Consider the following 20,114-nt stretch of genomic DNA (forward strand, 5'->3'; position numbering starts at 1 on the left):
TAATATATATATATATATATATATATATATATATATATATATATTCCTTTGGAATTTAACTGCACTCTTTAAAGGGTTATTCCCTTTGAACAGTCCTTTTTTGTAGGACGAATCCCTTTCTGACTTAAAGATAAAGGACACCCTATAGGACCCATGACGTACCGGTACATCATGAGTCCGCTTCCGATCTATAACGCGGGGTCACGGCGTGGTATAGCGAGTCGGGCCCGGCCTCCAAAAACGGCCGGGAGCCGTGGCTAATAGCGCGCAGCACTGATCGCGGTGCCGCGTGCTATTAGCCCTTTAGATGCAGTGTTCAAAGTTGAACGCCGTGTCTAATGTGAAAGAAAAACCATGCCGGTTAGCTCAGGGAGCTGTACGGGATCACCACGGCGACCCGAAAAGCTTACATGACAGCCGGAGGGTCCTTACCTGCCTCCATGCTGTCCGATCGTCGAATGACTGCTCAGTGCCTGAGATCCAGGCATGAGCAGTCAAGCGGCAGAATCATCGATCAGTGGTTTCTTATGAGAAACCACTGATCAATGTAAAAGATCAGTGTGTGCAGTGTTATAGCCCCCTATGGGAGATATAACATTGCAAAAAAAAAAAGTGGAAAAAAAGTGACTAAAGATCATTTGTGGTCAGTGCTCATTAGTATAGCGAGCCTACCTAACTGAACCTCTTACTAAACTCCTATTCCGTACTAAATCCTGTAACCTATCTAGGCAGTTAGAGTTGTGCGATATACTGCTGCGTAGGAGTACACCTGAAAAATTTAGGGCATACCCTGATGTATAATGATAGTCATGGAGTGAAAAATGATGTTGAGGGAGGGTTGGGTGGGACATGACGAACCCGCGGTGTCAGAGACAGGTACTGCCACGGATTCTTATAGGGAATCCCCACCCCTCCCACAAATACAGGCTAATGAATTAGCCTTCACACTTGTGGTCGGTGCTCATTAGTATAGCGAGCCTACCTAACTGAACCTCTTACTAAACTCCTATTCCTTACTAAATCCTGTAACCTATCTAGGCAGTTAGAGTTGTGCGATATACTGCCGCGTAAGAGTACACCTGAAAAATAGAGGGCAAAAACCCAGAATCAGAACAAAGCGCTATTAACACGCGTAATAACCACGTCACCAATAACTGAAATGCATCGTGCATTACTGACTATGGGATGGGGGTACAGTGCACGTAGCACTGAATTCCCAGCACCCCTATTTCCTAACCACGTATGGTGGCACACCATGATGTGACGTCGGTGCAGCAGCCCCAATGTTTAGAGAATGACTGGATATAATGTACGGATCACTACAAAAGGATTTAACAAGAATACGTACGTGTTTGACAAACAACGTAGTAGTGAGTGCCGCCCCCCTAAAGAACAGCAGCGGCTGATCCCGTTGGATCCTAGACGTGCGGAAGCAAAGCTTGCCTCACTCGAGCTGAGCATCAGTCGTGGGACTTGGGAAAATGCCGTATGATAATAACCTGACTGGACAATGACATTCTTCTGCTATACAATTTAAATGCATAATAAACTGCATCCCAACAAAGTTAATGTAACTACAGCCATGCACCTACATGTAATTCCCCTCAACCTTAGGAAACCATGGCAACTAAAGAACAGCACGGCCTCGATCGTTAAGATGTCCTGGTGTCCCAATGGGGAATCACCTAAAGCGCCAGCTAACCAACTAACTAAGCCAGCTGCCAGACTGATGACTAGAGGGTTTGCGAACCTCCCTCTTCGTGTACTCTTCAGGGCAGATTTGATGCAAGCAATGACGCCCTGTCAGAGCAAGACCATGTGATATCCTGCTGGATACCTGACAGATATACTTTGATAGTATTATGCTGGATGTAAAGAAGAGTGGCAAAACCCGATGAATGCAAATAGGAATAAAATGGCATGTGAGACATCCTCTGGGTCCTAATGTAAAATATCGTGTAAGTATTTAAAAACAAATGAAAGACTCTACCAAATCTGTAACCAATAGTATGACTGTCAACCTTAACCAAAACAGGTTGTAACCATGATAGACCTATAGACGTAGCAATTAACAATGGAAATATAAAACTATCCATGTAGCATAACCCAACTGCTGAATAAACACAACGTATACAATGACATTGCCGCCAACGTGAAGTCGTGTCAGGTTGAATCAGGACTGACCTGTAGGCAGCCGAATTAAAAGCTTCAACCAACACGTATGACTAGTAGTATCGACGTCAACCTAAAGTCGAGACAGGTTGTAACCATGATTGACCTATAGACGTGTCAATTCACAATGGAAAAGTCAAGCTATATCCCTGTGCATAACCCAACGGCTGAATAACACAACGTATATACTGACATTGTCGCCAACCTGAAGTCGTGTCAGGTTGTATCCGGGCTGACCTGTAAACGTGACTGGTCAAGCCGAATTTAAAAGCCTCAACCAAAGTATATGATTATTAATATCAACGTCAACCTGAAGCTGAGACAGGTCGTAACCATGCTTGACCTGACGACTTGGCATGTAATAAACCGAACCCCAGCTATTTTCGTATGCACGACTCAATGTTAATAAAAAGGTGACCCACCGAATTATCAGTGCACAGATTCGCCCAATGCCATAAAAACCTGTGCAGTGTCAAAGACATAGGTGTATGGTCTAAACACCATAACATAGCACAGCAAAACATCATGAAACATATGTACCTAATAAACCTATGAATGTATACCGAATATGAACAACATAAACGAATGCCTAGCATGACTCCTTGACCCGCACGCAGACCATGACAATATTAACGTGGGCCCAGCATAACCATCAAGGCCATATGTACCTCACTAACACCACAACCGCATGCTCAAACAACCCACGACCGTATACACAGACAAAACTATATAGGCGTATGTACAAAACTCTAAGCGCGTGCACCAAACAAACTGAACATATGGCTAGAATGAACTGTATGAGCGAGCAAATGCACTGAACAAACTATATGAGCAGACGCACAGAGCAACTTTTACACACATAAGCCCAGTACAACTAGATAATTGCATGAAACACTGATGTAGGATACAACACATGAATTTATACATACAACGTCAGTCCCACTGTACAATAACTAGAAAGGACTCACCTGAAGCAATTTTCCTTTTTATCTCTCTTTTTTCTGACGTGGCAGGTATAATGGGTATACACCACCTATGTGTCGTATTATTGTTGCTCTGAAGACGTGTCAGTAACAACAATGCAATGTATCCCCCTGCAGACATGGCAGGCATAATGGGTATACACCGACCATGTGCCGTGTTATTGTTGCTCTGAAGACGTGTCAGTAACAACAACTACGCCATGTATCTCCCTGCAGGCGTGGCAGGCATGAAAGGCACAAACCACCCATGGGTCACGAGGCCGCTGCTCTGAAAACTTGTCAGCAACAACTACTACGTACCACCCCCTGCTGACATGGTAGGTATGATGCCCCGACCGCAAGAGCTGTATAAATACTAAAGTGAGGAACGCATGAGCCCCAACACTGTGCAACTATATGCACTGCGGACACGACAACAAATCTACAAAAGTGCACTGTAAACACTATAACATGTAAAAACTAAGTGAACTGACATTAGCATGAAACCCTGAGCGTATAGAACAAATGAACTATGTGTGCGTATACACAAACGAACAATATGAACGAATGCCCACTGTAAATGCTACCATGGCAATAAACTCTTATCCGCAGTATCAAAGTAACAAGCAGATGTAACGTATAACACGAGCGTAAGAACAGTATAATCAATACCAGCATATGTAAATTACAAGCATAAGTACAATATGAATCTATGAGCGTATGTATGTGAGCGTATGTACAGTATGAATCCTACAAGCGTATGTACGACATGAATCCCACAAGGGTGTGTACAGTATGAATCCTACAAGCGTGTGTACAGTATAAATACTACCAGCGAGAATACAGTATAAACCCTCTGAGCATATGTACAGTATAAATCCTATGAGCGTGTGTACAGTATAAATACTACCAGCGAGTGTACAGTATAAACCCTCTGAGCGTATGTACAGTATAAATTCTACGAGCATGTGTACAGTATAAATCCTACAAGCGTATGTACAGTATAAATGCTACGAGCGTGTATACTGTAAAAAACCTACGAACGTGTGTACAGTATAAATCCTGCAAGCGTGAGTACAGTATAAATCCCACAATCGTGTGTACAGTATAAATCCTGCGAGCGTGTGTACAGTAGTATAAACCCTACGAATGTGTGTACAGTATATATCCTGCGAGCGTAAGGACAATATATAAACGTACCCCTGAGTGACCCCCCAACTACCATAGACACACCTAGCTGACGAAGTGTTTGTCACGACACGGAGGATCGGTCAAGAAGCCTAAACGGGGACCGTAGTACCTAAAGAAAATAATTTATCTAAATTTCACATAATAATGAAATGAGTAGAGAACCGTAACAAAATTGAATAGATGCGTGCGAGATGATTTATGCCGTGGTCAAACCGTACCCGACTAACCCTCAAAAGAAAATGTGCAACCGCATATAATTAACCCCTAACTGTAATGTGCAGAGCGGAGTAGCCAGAGAGCGTGCTGGCATATAATTAACCCCTAACTGTAATGTGTAGAGCAGAGCAGCCAGAGAGCGTGCTGGCATATAATTAACCCCTTACAGTAATGTGCAGAGCGGAGCAGCCAGAGAGCGTGCCGGCATATAATTAACCCCTAACAGTAATGTGCAGAGCGGAGCAGCCAGAGAGCGTGCTGGCATATAATTAACCCCGTACAGTAATGTGCAGAGCGGAGAAGCCAGAGAGCATGCCGGCATATAATTAACCCCTAACTGTACTGTGCGGAGCAGCCAGAAAGCGTGTCGGCATATAACTAACCCCTGTCCTCACTATCTGCAGAGCAGCCAGAGAGCGTGCCAGCATATAATTAACCCCTTACTGTAATATGCAGAGCTGAGCAGCCAGAGAGCATGCCAGCATATAATTAACCCCTAACTGTAATATGCAGAGCGGAGCAGCCAGAGAGCGTGCCGCATATAATTAACCCCTAACTGTAATGTGCAGAGCTAAGCAGCCAGAGAGTGTGCCGGCATATAATTAACCCCTAGCTGTAAAGTGCAGAGCTGAGCAGCCAGAGAGCGTGCCGGCATATGACTAATCCCCCCACCGCTGGGGACAAACCCGGCAACCGGGCCGGAACACAGCTATACTCACAAAGCCCCGAACGCTGGTATGCTGTGCTGGGTTACCGCCGTCACCCGGAGAAAATTACACTCACCAGATCCTGACTTCCTCCTACTTCCTGGAGACGCAAATGACCTCGCAATGAACCCACGTGACGAACCCGCGGTAGAGACAGGTACTGCCGTGGGTTCTTATAGGGAATCCCCGCCCCTCCCACAAATACAGCATTAGCCTTCACACTTAACACCTTCCCTAATAAAAAAAAGTGTAAATAAAAATAAACATATGTGCTATCACCGCGTGCGGAAATGTCCGATATATCGTTAATTAAACCACACGGTCAATGGCGTACGCGCAAAAAAAGTCCAAAATAGTGCATTCCAAAGTCCAAAATAGTGCATTTTTGGTCACTTTTTATATCATGAAAAAATGAATAAAAATAAGTCCTATCAATAAGTCCTATCAATGCAAAAATGGTACCATTAAAAACTTCAGATCACGCCGCAAAAAATGAACCCTCATACTGCCCCTTATGCGGAAAAATAAAAAAGTTATAGGGGTCAGAAGATGACAATTTTAAACGTATACATTTTCCTGCATGTAGTTATGATTTTTTCCAGAAGTACGTCAAAATCAAACCTACATAAGTAGGGTATCATTTTAATCGTATGGACCTACAGAATAAAGAGAAGGTGTCATTTTTAACGAAAAATGTACTGTATAGAAACGGAAGCCCCCAAAATTTACATACTGGCATTTTTTTCTTCAGTATTGTCGCACAATGATTTTTTTTCCCATTTTGCCGTAGATTTTTGGGTAAAATGACTGACGTCATTACAAAGAAGATTGGTGGCGCAAAAAATAAGCCCCTTGGATTTTTAGGTGCAAAATTGAAAGAGTTATGATTTTTTTAAAGGTAAGGAGGAAAAAATGAAAATGCAAAAACGGAAAAACCCTGGGTCCTTAAGGGGTTAATGTAAGAGTAACACAAAACATCCAAAACTTTTCTAAACAGAGACACATACTGTGCAACAGTATCATAATTGTATAAAGTAGTATACAACGCCTAAAGGCTTTAGAGAAACTAGGTATCTACAACCCACTATACTAATGATAAGTCATTCATAATTAATACTAGCTGAATACCCGGCGTTGCCCGGTTTTTCCTCTCTAATCCTTGTTAGTTACTACAAGTTAATAGCTTGTTGACATGATAAAAACAATATATAGGTTTTGATGAATGATAAGGACAGATAAGGAAAGGAGAGATGCTCTTAAAAAGATACTGTAATGCTGAAAGATGAAATAGGCTTTAAATGATTAAAGCACAACATTGTTGAACATGTTTGGTGTGCTGATGTTCATTGTCGAAGGGCAAATGCCACATTCCATTTCACAGGTTACTGCTGATTAACTGGCACAGATTCTCTCAAGCCGTGGGCATCTTTACAAAATGAGTACCTAACAATTAACTCCTTCAACAAGCATTGAGGTGTAAAATCTCCAAACTACTCCCATTCCAGATATTCTATAGAAGAAAAGTAGGAGATGGATGTTTGAAGATTTGTTTACAAAACACTTTGGATGCTGACATTTCCTCAAGCTCATGAAACATTGCACATACAGAAAATATTTGGCAGAACTCTAGGAGGTTCTGTATAGCATACCTGTCATGCAAGAGCATGTTGAAAAGATGTTTTCCTTTTTTTAAAGATCTGAAACCCCTGAAAAGAAAATAGAGTAGAGTAGAATTACTATTAATAACTATGAATATGTTTCAAAAGACTTTTTACATGTAATAATCTAGCAGCGAGAACTCCAGGCCTTCTAAAACTCTATTTCTAAAGTGAGCTTTGGGAAACACAGTACCACTAGGAAGTTTGGTCGACTGAGTCAAGGTAAAGATGCCTAATTGATTTCATGCATATATGGCTGTACAGGGTAAAGATTTGTTGCACATCCATTTAGTAAAAAAGGAAGTCTTAGAACAACATTTTAGGTCAGTAAACCTGAGGGCCATTTCATGACATTTTACTTGCAATTCCCCCTGCATTTCAGTTGTTTGAGCAATTTTTCCAGCACTGCAAGCTCTTAAGGCTCCCTAGTGATTTCAGTTGCTGTACACAACATATTTAACAAACACCATGGAATGATACTACATGAAGCCCTGTAGCCCCCTGTACCAACACTGTAATGGTTTACACAACTCATACTTTTAATGCATTACTTCATAACAGTTATAAAAGAATCATGGAAACATTTATATATATATATATATATATATATATATATATATATATATATATGTACGGGGTCAGTACTTTCCTCAGGGAGAGGACACCTCTTTAGGTGTAACGGAGATTCAGGTTAGGCCAATTAGAACTCCGCAGGAATTCTGGGTAAGGGAATATGCAAAGCAGCTCATTACACCACCTTTTTCAGGTAGTGTTCCCTGAAGAGGTGTCCTCTCCCTGAGGAAAGTACTGACCCCGTTTAAAGCCTCAGGCCTCTTACCACAGCCAAGCCAGATCCCCCTGCTCTGTACTGACGAGGGGCAAACAACCCGAAACAGCTGTCTGCAGATGGGTAGAAACTTCCCTTTTGGGGAGTAGTCTGGCTTGGCATAAATCCCGATCAGCTTTTTATATTCCTTAACAGAAGCCAAGCTGATACCAGGGAACACTACCTGAAAAGGTGGTGCAATGAGCTGCTTTGCACATATATATATATATATATATATATATATATATATATATGAAAAAGAATGTCTAAAGGACATCTGTAGTGCAATATAACTTAAGATAAAGATTGCGGGGGGGGGGTCCGAGCGCTGGGTCCCCCGGGATCTCCTGTACAGTATGCTGGAAAGGGGGCGTTCTGTCCCCGCAGCCGACAAGCCCCCTCCATGTACCCCATAGAGATACATGGAGGAGGTGTGTCTGCCACGGCTTTCTGCCGGGAACAAAACTTCACTTCCTGCAGACTGCCACAGCCCCGTCCAGGAGATCCCGGGGGGGCCCCAGCGCTCGGACCCCCAGCGATCTATAACTTATAGGGGATAAGTTATTTTGCACTGGAATACTCCTTTAAATTGGTTAAATGATGACTAGATCTGATGAAATCCATTATCACTATCATTAACATATAGAAGGAGATTTATCATTCTTTTCAACCGAATGGCTTTTATATGCCAATTTTTTTTTACTTACATTTGCTTACATGAGACCTATTTATCAAATAGTCGCACAACCTTAATAAATCACATATAAGCTAAACCCGGGAAACCGGCTTACAAAAGCATTTTTTAAGCAGAAAAGTTTCCCCTTATGTTAATAGCCGAAGTTCTTTATCTACCCTTTATTACCAGTAGCGTTGCTAGAGAGTGACGGGGAGCAGGGGCATACAGCATCGGGTGACACCCTGACTGGCCTGCCTGGCACTAAATAGCTGCACTCCAACTATCACACAACAACCCATCCCCCCTCCTCAGAAAAAAAAAAAATATTAAAAACATACTATGCCGCACCATGAATATCTGTACTCTGGAGGCTTTTTTGTTTAATTTTGAGCCTGCATTTTGTGATGTTGGTGGGCGGAGTCTTGCGTCGGGAAGGAAGACAGCGCAGCACCAACAGGCACATAAGCAATAGTGAAGCCAAAAAAAAAAAAGGCTCAGTACGTTACCCACCCCAAAATGTGCATGAAGCTGTATTACTATGGATGTTTCTTTTTTCTTTTTTAAGGAAATATTTTAGTGCCACATATGGGTTATTTACGTAGTCTGTAAAAATGTTTACACAATTATTTTGTGCCTTATTCTATTTTAACACAACATTAATTTGAAAATTTAGTGGGTACACCAGCATGTATGTGTCCTTAAATTAACAAGGTATGCAGTGTGTATTTTGAACCTTAAAATTAATAGTTATAAAATACATTTTTACTATAATTAACATTAATGTAGTAGCTTTGTTTCATGATGAAGAACAGTAGTTAAAGTGGGTGTTAATGTCCTTTTCTGCAGACTTATGCACTTTCTGTAAACCAGGTTGGACCTGGAATAGATATGCGACTTTTTAATGGAGATGCACCTTTTTTTCTTCCTAAATAGCGACTATCGCATTTGATAATTACCGTATTTATCGGGGTATACCACGCACCGGCCTATAACACGCACCCTCATTTTACCAAGGATATTTGGGTAAAAAAAGTTTTTTACCCAAATATCCATGGTAAAATCAGGGTGCGTGTGTGCGCGTGTATACCCCGATACATCCCCAGGAAAGGCAGGGGGAGAGAGGCCGTCGCTGCCCGCTTCTCTCCCCCTGCCTTTCCTGGGGTCTAGAGCCGTGCTGCCGGCCCTTCTCTCCCCCTGCCTTTCCTGGGGTCTAGAGCGCTGCTGCCGGCCCTTCTCTCCCCCTGGCTATCGGCGCCGCTGCCCGTTCTGTCCCCCTGACTATCGGTACCGGCGCCCCATTGCCGGCGCCGATAGCCAGGGGGAGAGAAGCTGCGCCGACAGCCATGGGGAGAGAAGGGGCAGCGGCACCCATTGCCGGCACCGCTGCCCCGTTGCCTCCCCCCATCCCCGGTGGCATAATTACCTGGGTCGGGTCCGCGCTGCTGCAGGCCTCCTGCGTGCGTCCCCTGCGTCGTTGCTATGCACGGCGCGGCGCACTGACGTCATGTGATAGTCAGGGGGACAGAACGGGCAGCGGCGCCGATAGCCAGGGGGTGAAAAGGGCCGTCAGCAGGGCTCTAGACCCCAGGGAAGGCAGGGGGAGAGAAGTGGGCAGCGACGGCCTCTCTCCCCCTGCCTTTCCTGGGGCGGTATCGGCGTATAACACGCACATAGACTTTAGGCTAAAAATTTTAGCCTAAAAAGTGCGTGTTATACGCCGATAAATACGGTACATGACCACTGCAAAGTAAAAAAAAAAAAAGAAGCAGATTTCAGAAATGTGTGTTGGAATTGTAACGACGAGCGCTCCGGTCCCCCACCACGACCGTGAGTGCCCGCGTCTCCCACTCCTGCTGCCCAACTCTCTGCTTCCCCGCGCGCACGCCCTAGAAGGCCTTTTCTAGAGTTAAAGGGCCAGCGCACCACTAATTGGTGTCTGGTCCATCCCATATGTTATTTATGCCAGCTCCTCCCCCACTTCCCTGCCAGATCTTCAGTGCCCCTAGCCTTAGAATAAGCATTCCTGTTGCCCGTTTGCCTCTTCCTGTGTATCCAGACCTTCCTGCTACTTTATTTGACTACACAACTTTGCCACCTGCCCTGACCTCCTGCTAAGTTTGACTACGCTTCTGCCTCATCCTCTGGTACCTTGTCTTACCCAGCTACCTGTGTGGTCAAGCCATGTCGGGGGTAGCGACCTGGGTGTCACCTCCCGCAGCAAGCTCATCCTGCCTTGCGGCGGGCTCTGGTGAAGACCAGTGGCACCTTAGACTCCGCTCCCCGTTATGGTCCGAGTCATCGCCACACAGGTTAGTAGGATCCACATCCAGCATCATAACAGCAAGATCTGGCCATGGATCCCGCTGGGATTCCTCTGCCAGAAAATCCGGATCTCGCTTCTATCGTGGCGCTCCAGTCACAGCAGTTGGCCCAGCAGCCACAGCAATTGAGCCAGTTATCCGCCATGATGCAGCAGTTGCTAACTGCTCAACAACAGCTGCAACAGCCTAAGCCTCCTCCTGCTCCAGTGCTGCCTCCCGCTGCTATAGTCTCTTCCGGTACAAAACTCTGCTTGTCTCTTCCAGAGTAATATGAGGGGGATCCCAAGTCCTGTCATGGTTTCGTGACTCAGTGCTCCATGCACATCAAACTCATGGCGGAACAGTTCCCTACAGTATGAGCAAAGGTTGGCTCCGTCATCAGTCTCCTTACTGGAAGGGCTTTGGCCTGGGCAACTCTGCTTTGGTACCGAAGTGATGCTCTCACAACCAATCTCCAGTATGCTATCCAATTTCGTACCCTGGCATCCGAATGATCTTGGAACGATGAAGCTCTAAGTGCCACTTTCAAGATAGGACTTTCTAGCCATATGAAAGATGTCCTTGCCACCGTGGAATTGCCCGCTACCCTGAATGAACTCATACAGTTGGCTCAGTTGGCTAGATATCCGTTTCTCTGAACGACGTGAGGAACTTCGCCAAGAAAGGGAGTCTGCACGACTTCGGTGGTTTCCTCGTCTGGCGACCATCTTCTAGCAACCACCCACTGTGGGGGCTAAGCAGGTGGATCGGTCTCACCTGACCCTGCAGGAAAGAACCCGCCGATGAGTTGAGACCCTCTGCCTATACTGCACCAGTGCAGATCATTTCCTCAGAGATTGTCCTCTGTGTCCACTCACAGGGAAACGCTTGCACCTAGGGTTTGTAGGAGAGGCCTCCCTAGGTGTGAATACCTCCTCTCCGCGCTTGAATTTGAAGGTCCAGCTGTCTCTACCGTCCAAAGAGACTATCTCAGTTCTGGCCTTCCTGGATTCTGGTTCTGTGGGGAACTTTAGCGATGCCTCATTCGTGCATAGGTATTGTCTGCCAGTAACCCGCCTTCCGAAGCCTGTACATTTCCTCAGTCAACGAAGAAAATCTGAATTGTATTATGTTATTCCGCACAGTACCCTTGTCTATGCAAGTTGGAGTTCTGGATAAGGAAAAATTGTCCTTTTTTGTACTTCCACATTGTACCTCCACTCTTCTACTAGGCCTTCCCTGGTTACAACTACATGCCCCGCATCCTGACTGGAAGACTGGAGAAATACTTCGTTGGAGAACCTACTGCTATAACAACTGTTTTTATACCCTTCTGTCCAAGTTGGTGTCTCCTTCCACCCCTCTGCCCGGTCTGCCGTCTTTTCTTCAAGATTTTGCTGACGTCTTCAGCGAGAAACAAGCTGAAGTTTTACCTCCACATCGTCCTTATGATTGTCCTAATGACTTATTGCCTGGAACCACACCTCCTCGGGGCAGAATTTACCCCTTGTCTGTTCCAGAAACTCAGGCCATGTCTAATTATATACAAGAAAATCTAAAGAAAGGTTTCATTAGAAAGTCATCCTCTCCTGCTGGAGCCGGATTCTTGTTCGTGGAGAAAAAAGACGGATCCTTGTGAACTTGCATCGACTACCACGGCCTGAATAAAATTACTGTAAAAATCCGCTACCCACTTCCATTGATCTCTGAGTTATTTGATCGTCTACATGGTGCTAGAATCTTCTCCAAACTCGACCTACGAGGGGCCTATAACTTGATTCGCATCCGTGAAGGGGATGAATGGAAGACTGCGTTCAATATGCGGAATGGACATTTTGAGTATCTTGTCATGCCATTCGGGCTTTGTAATGCTGCAGTCTTCCAGGAGTTTGTCAATGAAATTTAGACTCACGTACTGCCTCGTTTAAGACTCAGAGTCCTGAAATGGGGTCATTCCTCTCTTCTAGCTGGTCATGCTGGAATACATAAATCCTTACAGCTAATCTCCCGACAGTAATGGTGGCCCACTTTAAAGCAGGATGCCATTGATTTTGTTTGTGCTTGTTCAATCTGTGCCTGGTTCCAAGCCTACTGGTCTACTACAGCCTTTGCCAGTGCCACAGCAGCCTTGGACCAATATTGCTATGGACTTTATTACAGACCTTCCTTCTTCTGGCGGCAATACGATCATTTGGGTTGTAGTGGACCGATTCTCTAAAATGGCTCATTTTGTGCCTCTACCAGGTTTACCATCAGCACTGCAGCTTGCCAAGCTATTCCTTTGCCGTATTTTCTGCCTTCATGGATTACCTTCCCATATTGTCACTGACCGAGATGTTCAATTCGTCTCCAAATTCTGGAGAGCTCTCTGCTCTTGTCTCCAAGTTAAATTGGATTTCTCCTCAGCATACCATCCCCAATCCAATGGACAGGTCGGGAGGGTGAATCAGGTTTTAGGAGATTATCTCCGTCATTTCATTTCTTCTCGTCAAGATGACTGGGTAGATTTATTTATTTTATTTATTTATATAGCGCCTACAGATTCCGCAGCGCTAACAATTATGGGGTACAAACAAAGACAAGTATCAGACATAATATTACACAATAACTATTCAAACAAGAGGTGTGGGCATATGTTGAGGATATGTTGAGGCCAATTAGAGAATGTTATAGGCCTGTCTGAAGAGATGTGTTTTTAGGCCACGTTTGAAACTATGGATGTTGTTGTTGAGTCTGAGGGATTGAGGGATAACATTCCAGAGAACTGGTGCAGCACGAGTGAAGTCTTGGAGACGGGAGTGAGAAGTTCGGATTATAGAAGATGTTAGTGTGAGATCTTTAGCAGATCGGAGAGAATGTGTAGGATGGTAGACAGAGATGAGAGAGGAGATGTAGGGAGGTGCAGCATTGTGGAGAGCTTTGTGTGTGAGACTGAGGATTTTGTACTGTATTCTGGACTGAATTGGTAACCAGTGTAGAGACTGGCACCAGGAGGAGGCGTCGGTGTGGCGGCTGGAGAGGAAGATGAGTCTGGCTGCGGCATTAAGGATGGACTGGAGAGGAGAGAGTTTGGAGAAAGGAAGGCCTATTAGTAAAGAGTTACAGTAGTCGAGGCGGGAGTGAATCAAAGCAATAATGAGAGTTTTAGCAGTTTCAGTAGTGAGAAATGGGCGGATTCTGGAAATGTTTTTGAGATGCAGGTGACAAGAACGTGAAAGGGACTGAATATGGGGAGTGAAAGACAGATCAGAGTCAAGTATAACTCCAAGACAGCGAGCCTGCTGCCCGGGAGTTATGGTAGTACCACATACCGAGATGGAAATGTCAGAGTTAGAGACAGTATCAGTTGATGGAGAAAAAACAAGAAGTTCTGTTTTAGAAAGATTTAGTTTCAGATATAAAGAGGACATGATGTCTGAGACGGCAGAGAGACAGTCACTGGTATTCTGTAGGAGTGCAGGGGTGATGTTGGAAGAAAGAAGAGGTATAGAGTTGGGTGTCATCAGCATAGAGGTGGTACTGGAAACCAAATCTACTGATTGTTTTTCCAATGGGGGATGTGTAGATTGAAAAGAGTAGAGGACCCAGGACCGATCCCTGGGGAAGCCCGACAGCAAGGGGAAGAGGAGAAGAAGTAGAGCCAGAAAACGAGATGCTAAAGGAGCGGCCAGAGAGATAGGAGGAAAACCAGGCGAGAGCAGAGTCCTTGAGACCGATGGAGCGGAGAACACTGAGGAGGAGTTGGTGATCCACAGTGTCAAAAGCCGCAGACAGGTCCAAGAGAATCAGTAATGAGAAATTGCCATTTGATTTGGCCGTCAGAAGATCGTTAGTGACTTTGGTTAGGGCCGTTTCTGTGAGGATTCATATAATCATAGGGAATCTGAATCCTCTGGGTCATCACCGTTCTTTGTGGTTTATGGGTTTCCTCCTTGTCCTCCTCTTCCCTTGTCCTCTTCCTCCGGAGTTCCTGTGGTTGATGAGCAAGTGCGGAGTTTCTCTGCCATCTGGCAGAAGACTCGTCAATCTCTATTGTATGCCACTTCACGAATGAAGTCTCAAGCGGACAAGAAAAGGCGATCTCCTCCCGAGTTTTCTCCTGGTGATAGAGTCTGGCTGTCTTCAAAGTATATCCGCTTTAAGGTACCCAGTTGTAAACTGGGCCCTCGCTATTTGGGTCCCTATAAGATCAAAAGACGTCTAAATCCTGTGGCCTATTCTCTCCATCTGCCGTTCTCACTCCGGATCCCAAATTCGTTCCATGTCTCCCTCTTGAAATCTGTCATCCACAACCGTTTCAGCTCAACATTGATCAACGAGATCAGGTGGAAGCCATCCGAAATAGAATGGTGTTTGCCCGGTTTAGGGAGAACACTGATATAAGCTGTGTTCATCATTGATGGAATAGAAGCTCCTGATAGAAAGGAATTATACAATGTCAGTAAAGTAGGGACAATGTCAGGTAGTAATAGTTTGTAAAAATCACCAGAGTAGCCATCAGGCCCCGGCACTTTCCCAGAGGAGAGATTCTTGATAGCCCCGGTCAGTTCCTCAGTTGTAATGTCTGCATTAAGGCCACTATGGTCATTGTCTGATAAAGTAGTTATGTCAACTGCAGATAACCAATGAATAGAGGAGGGAACATTAGGGGTGGAGGAGGAGTACAGAGAGGAAATGTAGTCACGCAGGATGTCAACACTCTTATGAGAGTGACCCACTCCAGAGATATCTTTCATTATAGCTATATGGATAGGGGGGAAAGGGCCCCTTTGCGAACCTAGCCAAAAGCTTTCCAGATTTATTATCATAACAAAACAGTAAGGCATCAAAATGTGATTTATGTAAATTCTTCCTAAACTACAGCCAGGATTCATAATCGATCCTCGCCTGTTTCCATCCAGCCCTTGAGGTCTCAGAAGGATTAGATAGAAAGAGGGAATAGGCCTTACTTTTTCAGACAAACATTTCATTATTTTCCATTTGGAAGAGGTGACATAAGCCATAATTCGCACCCTAAGTACCGCCTTGGCCCCATCCCAATATAAAGAGGGGTTCTGAACATGGTCAGAGTTGGTAGAGGCATACTCACTCCACCACACTCTGAGTAGATCCCTGAACTTCTCCTCTCTAGCCAGCCCCATTGGGGACCTCCATATATAGTCAGAACCCTTGAGGACCATGTCCGTAAGCCATAAGACTACAGGGGCATGACTGGAAATCACAAGATCTTCAATGCAGTGATGAGAGATACGACCCAATAAATGTGCAAGAGTTTCCACGAATCCACCAGACCGACCTGCGTGGCCTAATGAGCCAGACGAAGATCACGCCTTCTAGGTACAGTAGAAACACAGTAAACAACACTTACCCCCCCCCACCCCCCTCTAACGCAAAACAAACCCTTCCCCATACTGAATCCCCACGGATCTCCCTACAAAATAAAGACCCCCCAGTAGGGAGAATATCTCCTTACAATTTCATTTCTTTCCAGTACTGTGAGAACTCATACATAGAAAAAGAACAATCACTCCATCATATATAAAGGAAGCAGCCCCTTTACCAGCAACCCCTATCTAAAACAAAAATACAGGACGAATAAAACTACAGAAGCATAACAATAATCCCCCACCACTGCAAAAGGCATGATAACCCAACAACCTTGGTCATTCATCTGGGAAAGACTGTTAAAATAAACAGGTGCCAGTTCTGCAATTGATACCAGTGTACCAGGGTCCCCAAAGAGCACAAAACGGACAAGAGGAAAACAGTGCACAGTATAATAGCAATCAAACAAGAGAGCAAATAACTCCCTAACTCCCCCCCCCCCATCCCATCCCCCCGTCATTTTGCATTTGTTAATATTCCCCAGGTAGATTTAGGTAACATTATCTCCAACTCATCAGGAACCGTGAGGAGAAAGCGAAGCACCGTGGGATAATATTGCGCCAGCTTCTCATTTGCCTCCTTTGGCGAACGTGGACATAGAACCATCAAGATGGTAGACCCTAAGGACAGCAGGATACATCAGGGCAAAACATATCTGTTTCCTATGTAAGGTAGTACAGATCGGGGAAAACAGCTTGCGATGGCGAGACACTTTGCCCGAAAATAAGCAAGCATCCTCCTTCAAACATAAGGCCATCTCTCTTTTGGCAGAAAGCCCATAGTAGAGCTAATTTATCTGTTAAGTCTAGGTATTTTACAATTACTTGCCTTGGTCTAGTACGGGTTATCAGGCAGGCAGTGTTCCAGGTTCTGGCGCAAAACGGAGGTCCGGACCTTGGCGTCTGGCTCGTTCGACCCGGCAGCGGTGGGGGAGGCCCAGTAGTTGAGGTAGAATCTGTTCGCACAGGCTGTGGAGGTCTTGTGCTGGGATTGATTCAGGGACCCCAAGTTGTTTCTGCGGGATCTGTTCTCGATATCCTCCACTTTATCCCAGAGACGCTTGTCAGCTTCCAGAGCCGCCATGTGGGGGTTAACTGCACCTGAGGCCTCCTCCAGGGTCTGAAGTCTGCCGCCATGTTCTGCCACCATCGGGCCCTGTTTCTGCACTTCTGCCTGCAGCTATTGTAATGTGGAGTGCAAAGTGGCAATGAGAGCAGCCTGAATACTCAGGGCGATTCTGCTTGCCACAGCAGCTGCCAATCTATCATAGTCCAGGGAGAATAGGTCCCGATCATCGCCTCCATCTGAGCAGTCATGGTCGGAAAAGGCAGAGGAGGGAACGTGGCTGGAGGCCCGGGAGTCTGCCATGCGGTTGGAGCCGGCCTTTCACTTGGTGGTCTCCATAAGAGACCCCTCACACTTGGGAGGGGGGGGGGGGGCAGGTTCTTGGGGGGACTTGTTAGGGCACGTGTGGGTATCAGGGTGCAATAACAGGGTAGCTGTGGCGGAGTTAGTGTTCCGTGCATCCTCACAGCATGGCGCCGGAATCGGAAGTATCAATATGTCTCATGTTACGTACACACACCTGACCTACAGAGTTGTGTTTGTTGAATGTATTGCAAAGTATATTATTATTGTTTGACTTTTTCCATTTTGATCTCGAATGATTTTATATATATATATATATATATATATATATATATATATATACAGATATTCGAGTGACTTTAACTCTTAACTGTAGAAAGATATGTTGGAAAAGGCAGCACAGATTAAGAAAAAAAACACACATCAGTCCAAGCTGACAATTCCAGGATCAAGCAACATTTCTTTTCCAAATGTCACATGTAAAATTGCCATTCTTAAAGGCCACCAGTCGTTATAAGATGACACAAGACAAGCACAAGATGTTAGTAAATGAATCTCAGTAGGACGCAGGTCAAGTCTGCCAAGCAAGTGTGCTGATTCCACAGGGGGCATTGTGTCCTAATAATATTTAATGACAGAAGGCTTGACAACCCAGAAAGTGAAAAATTATGATGTTACTGTCCAAATGAAAAAGTGTCACAGAAAAGTACTCAACATGACAACTCAACATAGAGCATATTAAAAATTTATTCCCAGCATCTGGGTGCTTGTCACAACAGCACTGTTTGAGTGCATACATGCAGCTTTATGAACGTGTTCTATTTCATATAAACTATAATACAACATAAGGACATACAGTAAATACTATAGATAATGCTCCATATGGAACACTGCAATAATAACGGCACGCTGCTACATAGCTGGTGACCAGGGCTTACTGTTCTACAGCATTGTTTTGACCAGTTGCTATGGTCAACAGAGTCCATTCTGATTTGATAAATAATGTTCATTGACTTCTGTAAATATTCTATTAATTTGCTTCTTAATTATATATATATATATATATATATATATATAAAAGTATTATCTAACATGTTACTTACAGAAGCACTCTGGGGATTTTTTTTCTAGAGGTTCTTATGCATGCTGTATGTATACCTACCTGTTTTAGTTGATATGGCATGCATGGGTTTTTAGCCATCGTGATTCCTATATCCCCACTGATATAATTTCTTACTTTGACTTTGCAAAGAGACAAGGTAGACTCTTTATCTTTCCTGCTAGTCTCAATTACTACTGTACAGTATATAGCGTTCCCATAGTGAAATTAGCCTAAGAATTATATTAATGGAAAGACACAGACATAGAGCGGGGTAGGGAGGAGTGGGGTTTGAATTGCTAAGTGAGCTGATGGGTGATTATGTAATAGATTTATCAGTGTAGAAAAAAAGTGGCATGTCACTTTTGTGTGCGTTTCTGAAAGGATTCTCCTGATGGTGAATTCACATACAGCATTTAATTTCTAACATGCCACTGTAGTTTTAAATGCAGTTTTGTGAGCCATGATGGATTCAAGAGGAATAAGAAATAAAGAGTAATGACTTTTCTTCTTGCTGCGTCTACTCCTGGCTTTAGCAAAAAAAAAAAATTGCATCCAAAAACTGAAATTTTTTCCTCCACAAGAAATGCAATGTGTGACACCTCCCTCAAGGTAAAGACTGCTAATTTAAAGTGTACTTACACAAGCTGATTGCACGCCAGATGTAAAAGTGACTCTGCAAATTGCCATAATAAGTTACAGTGACTACAAGCAATTAGCTATATAGTTCATTTCTGTGTACAGCTAGATTCTATGTAGTGTATGTAAGGAATGGCTAGCCAAAAAAAAGCACAAAATATGTTTAATAAAGTGATCTACAGCATGCTGCTCTCTCAGCTTTACACATTTTGATGAAATATATTTGCTGAAATGTACAAATACATTGTGCTGTTTTCTGTTACTCCTAGATCAATACAAGGTTGGAAATAACCGTCTGTTTTCCAGAAATGAAATCCACACGGCTGCTGGCATGGTCTATGCCTCATATACCAGAGATGTGGCACATCAGAGATTTATCTCCCTAACAGCAAAATAATTTTATGGTGGGAACCTGTTGTGGAAAATAAATCAATTGTCAGTTTTACCTGCATGCCGCTAAAATCACCTTCCAACCTCGTAAAACACATACAAATCACCACTTTCCAGCATCAGCCTGACGATACAGGCTGTTTCCTGCCCTGAGTACCATGCCCGGGGTTTATAAAAAGTAAAGAGTAATAATTATTGCTTTATAACAGTGGCCCTGTAGAAATAGTCATGCTTAGAGAAGAGATGGAGTGTTACTGAGTGATGATATAAGGTGAAGGGGGCTGCTTGTAAATATGAGATAAAGCAGATAACTGCAACGTGAGCCAAGAGAAGCCTTTCAGATCATACAGACACATCAGAGAGAAGAACAACCTTCCTGTGCATTGCTACACATTAGTTGTCTATGTAGTGACATGCTGTGCAATTGCTAATGGGATGCAGCCAGTTATTTAAAAGAAAAAGCAACATTTTTAGCTTAATAATCTAATTTGCCCTGTCACCTCTGCATTCTTTTCTAGAACATAT

The 20,114-nt window shown here is 44.1% G+C and overlaps 1 protein-coding gene across 13 annotated transcripts in view; it reads right to left on the bottom strand.

Moving 5' to 3' along the window:
* The window catches only part of ARVCF (ARVCF delta catenin family member), a 770,059-nt gene that overhangs the window by 371,280 nt on the left and 378,665 nt on the right, over positions 1 to 20,114 (bottom strand). For 10 of the 13 annotated variants that reach the window (XM_056532559.1, XM_056532540.1, XM_056532522.1 and 7 more), the window contains one exon: positions 6,898 to 6,954. The exons of the other annotated variants lie outside the window; for them this stretch is intronic. The gene's annotated coding sequence lies outside the window, so the exon portion shown is untranslated. The remainder of the gene's footprint in view (positions 1 to 6,897; positions 6,955 to 20,114) is intronic. 13 annotated transcript variants of the gene reach the window in all.

This window comes from Hyla sarda, chromosome 1, assembly GCF_029499605.1.
Source record: "Hyla sarda isolate aHylSar1 chromosome 1, aHylSar1.hap1, whole genome shotgun sequence".
In the NCBI taxonomy this organism is placed as follows: domain Eukaryota; kingdom Metazoa; phylum Chordata; class Amphibia; order Anura; family Hylidae; genus Hyla; species Hyla sarda.